The sequence below is a fragment of the Tenrec ecaudatus genome, chromosome 2, assembly GCF_050624435.1.
Source record: "Tenrec ecaudatus isolate mTenEca1 chromosome 2, mTenEca1.hap1, whole genome shotgun sequence".
In the NCBI taxonomy this organism is placed as follows: Eukaryota; Metazoa; Chordata; class Mammalia; order Afrosoricida; family Tenrecidae; genus Tenrec; species Tenrec ecaudatus.
The window spans coordinates 270,164,856-270,172,847 of record NC_134531.1 but is presented as its reverse complement, the minus strand read 5'-3'; positions in this window follow the sequence as shown (position 1 = coordinate 270,172,847).

Sequence of the window (7,992 nt, the reverse complement as noted above, 5' to 3'; positions counted from 1 at the left end):
AATCAGTCCAAACGTCAGCTTAAATGTCTATACACATATTTCTAACAACTAGACAGCAACCACATATTTCTAACCAAGGAACTAAACTGAAGTTGGTAAATCTGCTGCACAAGACCTCTTGACAGTATGGAAAATAATGGCACTACTCTGAGGACTAAGGTACACCCAGTCCAAACCATGACCATTTCAATAGCTTCATGTGCCTGTGAGAAGGAGACATTGAATAAAGGAGATCAAGAAGAAACAATGCATTTCAATTATGATGCTGGCAGATAATATTGAATGTTCCATGGACTGTCAAAAGAACAAACACGTCTATCTTGGAAGAAGGTACAGTCAGAATGTTCTTTTGAAGCAAGATGGTGAGACATTTCTCACGAACTCTGAACCTGTCCAGAGAGACCAGCTGCTGGAGAATGACATCGTGCTTGGTAATGTGGAGGGGCAGGGAAAGAGAAAGGCATTTGACGAGATGAATCGACACAGTGGCTTCAACAAAGGTCTCGAGTGTGGTACTGGTTGTAAGGATGGAACATCACCTCCCTCCTCATTGCTTTGTTCTGCTGTAGACAGGGCTGCTATGAGCCAGATCTGACTCTGTGGCACCAGACCGCAACACACTACAAAGGTGAGCCACAGGGAGCTGAAAAAAGCAGGGAGAAATAGAATGAGTACAGAAAGACATAAAGAAGGGACATGTCAATCAGTGTAAAAAGACACATGCACACACACTCAATCAGACATACATACAACCAGACACACACGACTCAGGAAGCTTTGACCTAAAAGCATCTTCAGACTTAGAGCATGTAGTAGAAAGGTGTTTTTATTTAATCGATGGTACAGCCTTTTACACCCAACAAGCCTCTTCCTGATGTAATATTATAATACTCATTACAAATTAAGAGGCCTGTGCAGTTAACATTTAATGATATGTGCTGTTGGACATGCTTTGCTCTTCAACATGCAAACATTGGTGAGCTGTCGATCTGTTTTCCATCTTTATTCCTTTTATCTCATTATTATGATTGTGAATATTTCCCCTACAACAACCTATGTGGGGCTGTTAAAGGACTTTGGGCCACATAAGATCTAATCAATCTTGGGGAAACCTAGTAAAACCCAGAAGTTAGTAAAATAAGAATCTATCTCCTGAACCATACACATCTGAGCTTAAGACCAAAGACCACGAACAGGCCTATGCAGCCTCTCTTTACCTGGGAGAGCTTGCTTCCCCTAATGTAGAGCACCATAGGAGAGGTTTCTACTCATCGGGCGTTTGCCCCATGTAAACAGGAAACAGGTGCAGGAGATACCTCTGCTCCTGATCCCATATAGAAGTATGTGCGTGAAATCTCTTAGCAAAGGAAATGAAACCAGGAAAGGGAGGCAACAATGGAAACCCGGCCTAGAGGCAGAGGCTAGTGGGATGAGAATTTCTCTTGTGGTTCTCCCTTGTGGAACAAGAACAGTGGAAGGCCCCAAAGTCACGCATCTTGCCTTGAGACCAGAACTGGTTACATGACCACATCTCGCTCATGGGATTACATATCCTGGGACCCCTTGCACCCAAATATCACATAGTAGGAACAGTGCATGATTGGACAAAAGCCCTGAGAATCTCGTGGATGCTCACAGGAGCCTTCAGAAAGCCTGCCAGGCAGGTGAGGGCAAGGAAGCCAGAGTGGAGTGTACTGTCCTCTTCCTCTGAGGAGCTTCTAGTAAAATTACCCAGTGCTGACTCTGTGTTTCGCAGAGAAAATCTTTCTCTCGGCAGACACAAGAACTTAATTCAAGTAGCATTTTCACCGCACTCATTCTATTTGTATGCTGAGAAAATAATCTAAGATGCCGGACTAAATGAAGAAATACATGGACCTAGGACTGGAGGAGAACTTATTAACACCCTGCAATATGCAAATGAAACTATCTTGTTTTCTGAAGACTAGGAGGACTTGAAGCACTAGCTGATGTAGATCAAAGCGTGCAGCCTTCATTATGGGCTATAACTCAATGTAAAGGAAACCAACATATTTGCAAGTGGCCCAGTAGACAGCACTATGGGAAAAGGGTAAAAGATTACGTGCCTAAGTATTTCACCTTCCTGAGATGCCCAATCAATAGCTATGGAAGCAGCATATTGCATTGGGCAAGTGTGCTGTACAAAAGGCCGTTAAACTGTTGAGGAGCGAGGGTGTCACCAAAGTATCTTTAATCAACATGAGACTTTCAATCCCCTCCTAGTCATATGAATCTTGGATATTGAATCAGAAAGACCAAAGATGAATGGATGCACTTGAATTATGGTGCTCACACAGAATATTGAAAATACTAGGTATTTTCTGGAGGCCTGTACATTTAATTGCTGACCAAAAGTTCCGCAGTTCAAAACCATCAGCCTCTCTTCAGCAGAAACACGAGGCTTCCTACTCCCATAAAGAGTTATAAGCTGGCAAAGTTCTACCCTGCCCTATAGGAGTGCTATGATTCAGAATTGAGCCCATGACAGTGAGCTTGGCTTTTTTAGTTGCTGTTGCTGTTTTGTTTTGAGAGCCAGGTAGGCTAGACAGATGTCGGGTGAGGGAAAAAGGGAGAACGGGGGGAGAAATTCCCAGAAAAGAGAGAGGTGAAAGGAAGAGAAGGCACATTTTCTTCCTCAAGTCTTCACAAGAGAGGGAATCCCCAGCACAGAAGGAAGACGCTCTCCAGAGCTTGCACTGCGATGGCTGCGAGGAGCGTAGCCTTGCTTCTGGGTCTGACCTGACAGGGCCACAGCATGGTTTATGCGAAGACTCACAGAGGATGCACTCCTGCTGTACCATGCAGACTTCTGAAAAGGGATGCTTACAATTTAAACTCTAATACAAGATACTTCCCTTACACATCAAAATATAAGAAAATATTTGATATATCATTATGGATTCTTTTCATTTGATGCTCTCAAGTTTGGGCACCAAGAATTATAATTCTTCTCTTTAGCAGCATCATTGAGATCCAAAGGGGCTATTAATTAATAAATACTGCTTTGGAAACTAACTGAAAATAAGAGAGGGGTTCAAATCTCCCTCAGTGCTCTTTGCCATCTTTTGATTTCAGAGCTTTAATTTGCTAACAGTGTGCTCCTGAGAGAGAATGGTCTTAGATAATGACATTCCCCATATTTTTACATCTCTTTGTCAGTATGGATACAATTTATTTCCAAATTATTGCATTTCAGAACCAAATTAAACTTTATTGTGATTTTGCACCTTTGGATAAATTCTGATTATAAAGCCTCCGTTCACTTTTTAAAACAACCAAGTAGATTTCAGTATCCCCTTTTATAATGTACTATAAATTCTAGAAGCATATCATCTTTGACTGGAGAGATGTTTTAAGGATTATTCAATCCCAACTCACTCTATCCTACATCTTACAGTAGCCATTGCCTGCATCCTTTATTTGATTCCAAATTCATGTGCAATTGATTCCCACCTTCTACTACATTCTCTACTACCGTGTTTACATTGGCTGTTCCCAGATTATTTACATTTAGGATTATCTTAATATAGGCTTAATAAATTTAAAATTGAATTCATCTAATTTTTCATAATATAGCTTATCAGATTCTATCAACCCATCTATCTATCATCTGATTGTGTGTGTGTGTGTGTGTGTGTGTGCATGTATACATATGTTTTTCAGTGACTCTTTCCTCTGAAGTGGAAAGTCAAGTCCTTCTTCATTGTCTAGTCTTAGTCTGGAAGCTTTGCTGAAACCTGTTCACTTTGGGTTACCCTGCTGGCTTACCTGCTGGGTTACCCAGCATCTCAGCAACAGACAAGCAATCGCAGAAAGAGACAAGCAATGACAAGTGGCAGACAAGTTGGGGGAAGGCTTAACAACCCAAGATATGCAAATGACCCAACCTTGCTAGCTTCAAGTAAGGTGGACCTGGAGTCATTGCTGATGAAGATCAAGGAATGTAGCTTTCAGTATGGATTATGACTCAATGTAAAAAAGTCAAAAATCCTCACAACTGGACAAATAGGTAACAGTAGGATAAATGGTACAGAAAGGTTATCAAGAGCTTTGTTTTGCTTGTAACCATAGTCAATGCTCAGGGAAGCAGCAGTTAAAAGATCAAAAGATGAGTTTCACTAGGTAAATATGCTACACAAGACCGGTTAAGAGTGTTGAAAAGCAAGGATGGTACTTTAAGGAATGAACTGTACCTAATTTTCTGTTCATTATTAAAGAAATCATTTTATTGGGAGCTTTTACATCTCTTATAACATTCAATACATCGATTGAATCAAGCATATTTGTACATATGTTGCCATCTTCATTTTCTAAACACTTACTTTCTGTTTGAGCCCTTGGTATCAGCTCCTCTTTTTTTCCACCCCCTCACCCCCATGAACCCATGACACATTAGAAATTATGATTGTTTTCATATCTTACACCAACCGCTGTCTCCCTTACCCAAGTTTCTGTTGTTCCGCTGCCTGGGCGGAGGGGGCAGGGGGGCAGGGAAAGAATATGCACCGATTGTTACGATTGGTTTTTCCTTCTTTCCTCCTCCCCCTGCGTTCCCCCTACCTTCCTGGTATCCCTACTACCATTTCTACTTCTGAGGGGTTTATGTGACCTGGATTATTCCCCCTACCTTCCTGGTATCCCTACTCCTATTTCTATTTCTGAGGGGTTTATGTGACCTGGATTTAGTGTGTTCTGAGCTGTTATCTGTACATGCTCCAGTCTAGCCAGAACTGAAAGGCAGGACAAGGTTCTGTAATGGTCACCCTCCCAACAAGATTGCTGAAGACAAAATGGGTGCATAAGCAAATGTGAAGAAAGCTGATAGTCCCCAGCTATCAAAAGATATAGCATCTGGGGACTTAAAGCCTTGAAGTTAAACAAACAGCCATCTAGCAGAGAAATAACAAGTCCACATGGAAGACCCAAAACAACAACAACAAAAAGTATTGTTGAGGTCTGGAGGGTTGGAGCAGAGACCCCAAACCCATCTGTAGACAATGGGACATCTCCTCATAGAAGGGTCACAAGGAAGGCATGAGTGACCCATGGTATTTTCAAATCACTCATACAAATGAGGATTGAACATGGAATAAGACTGGAGAAGAATCAATGCATCTGAATTGTAATGCTGGATAAGACTCGAAAATATCATTGATTGCTAAAAGGACAAATCAGTACATCTTGAAAGTATGGCTAGAGTGTCCTTAGAGGCAAAGATGGCAAGACTTAGTCTTACATACTTTGGACATGCTGTCAGAAGAGACCAGTCCCTGGAAAAGGACCTTATGCTTGGTTAAGTAGAAGGGCAGTGAAAACAGAAGGCACTCAAGGAGATAGACTGACCTTGTGGCTGCAGCACTGAGCTCAAACATGGGAACAATTGTGAGGATGGCTCAGGACTAGGCAGTGTTTCATTCTGTTGTGCATAAGGTGCTATGGGTCAGCACCAACCTGATGGCACTTAACAACTAACTAACTGACCATATATATATATATATATATATATATATATATATATATATATATATATATCTTCAATATGTTAAGATCCTTTTCATATTTTGTTTAAGTATTAATTTTTGAGATAACATTATTATTTCAATAAGTTATACTTCAGATTTGAACTTTTTGGCAGAATTGATTGTGTACTAACAACCGAATTATAAAATTTTCCTGGAATTAATCTAATTTTCCCATTCATCAGTAGTTATTTTTATAATAATTTCCTTATTCTCAATGGTTAAAGGAGACAGCCAGTAAAATACTAATTAAGCTGAGAAATGTGTAATTGTCTCAGATAATTGCCAATTGTCTTATCTTTCCATAATATATCAAATGATTTTTAATTCCTTAAACCCTAACACAGTTAAATGCACACATCAATTTCTTCCTGGTTACTGAATTGATTTTGTTCCTTAGTGTTGGTGTTAGAAATCAGAAACTGCTTGCAAAGTAATTTCAACCAACCTATGCTTGAAGTGGGAAATGGAGCTTTAAAAGTTCTCTCAATGATCTTTTCCTGATTTTCCTTGCATTGGTCATAATTAGGAAAATAGGTGTAGCTTCCATCATTGCCCTACTGTCCCCCAAATTATATTGGACAGAGATGGTAACACCCTTCCTATTCCCTCTTCATGGATCATGTCACCTTGTTTGAAAGAGGACTAGGAAAATTTCTATAAAAGTTTCATATTGATAATTTGATAATATAATACCCACCCAATGAAAAACAACAACCTGGTGTCTAGAACTGGTTAGGGCTCAGAGTAAGTAAAAGTACTGCTTTCTCTGTGATGTAGAAAGAGAAAGAATGAGAGACATGGAGACTCTAATTAAAAAAAAAAAAGCACGTGTAAGTATGCTGTCAGGACAGAAGAGAATCTAATATACAAACAGTGGCTGCATGTGTTTGACATCCACGGTGACAGTTTGAAAGGCTTTTTATATTCACCACATTTTCATTAAAATTGAGCATGTAAAACTAGACATTCTATTACCAGATCATACGTAAAACCAATATATCTCTGGTTGTTTCTTGAAACGAGATTTTCACAAATTTGCAAATGTAAGACTGTAACCTTGAGAAAGGTTTTGAAGGGCCAATCAAAAGTTAATACAAAAATGTGCTCATGGAAAAGATGTTTTAGTTAAAAAATAAGTTGCTATTTTTTGCCCAACCTTGTTCAATAGAAAGAATGCCTGTTTTAAAGAAGTTAGACAAGAAGAGTGTGTATATCTTTATAATATTTTAATACTAATTTATTAAAATTTTAGATTATGTAAAGCCTAATTATAGGTGGAAGTTATTTTTCAATAGTGTTTATGAGAGTGAAAATTCAATACAAAGTAACAAATGCAAACTCAAAATAAATGTGGAGCAAGTTAGACTCCAACTTTATGTCTGTAATTGTGTTCTTATCTCTCTATTATCTATCTATAATCTACTTTAATTATTTCTTGCTTCATCAATTCTACTTTTGCTAGTGGGCCCTTAGAATAGTTTCCAGATCTCCACAGCAAAAGATATTTTAAAAATATTGATTAACCGTCCCCACCCCAGCCAGTCCTGGGGCTTTGGGGCTTGGCTCAAGGGGAGTTCCTCTGTGAAATGGGGGTACAGTGAATGGTATGACTCTTTGCTGGGCATGCCTACACAGTAGGGTATGCTGGGCCCCCCTAGGGTTTCCAGTATGGGCTCCAAAAATTTTCTTCCCTTTTGCTTAAAAAAAATATTGATTAACCACTTATCTACACAGTAAATAAGGAATTTTACCCCAGTTATTCTAATTCACTGAAATTTTACTCTATAATACAATGAAAACCACATGAAGGATAAAAACCTAACATAATGGAATCTACACTCATCTACGATTTTACTTTTGACATTTACTTTGATACCAAAGAAAATTAGCACCATAGTAACTGTAGAAAAAGATTGTGCTCTGAACTCGTCATTCCTCTATATTAGTGACTTCTGATGGAGAATATAGTTAATAAATTGTAATGAATACTAATCACAGTAATTATCTGGTAACAGGTTTCAAATAGCGTGGTCCCATTTGGGAAGACAGTTACATATTAATTTTAATTCTTCAAAATTTTAATTCTTTCTGAAAGTACTAAATTTCACGGGTTTAATAACCAACATTGGGCCAAGAGATAAAATTTTTACTATGTAGCACCAATAGGAAGAAAAAGAAAAAGGGTTGAATCATAGTGAGTAAAATAGTATGGAGATAATTATCATTATTACCAAGCCAGAAATCAGGTCACCTTGATTCCTAAAGTAAGTCGAAAGACGCAAAGATGACTGTCTTAGTGATCACTACCAGAGAACTCTAGGGCACTATGATGGAGTCACCATGATCCCCACTGACATAGTTATTATAAAACCCCATGACAAAGGTTTTGCATGTATAAATACATAAATTTATAGAAACAGAGGTATTGGCCTATGTGCATATAGTTATA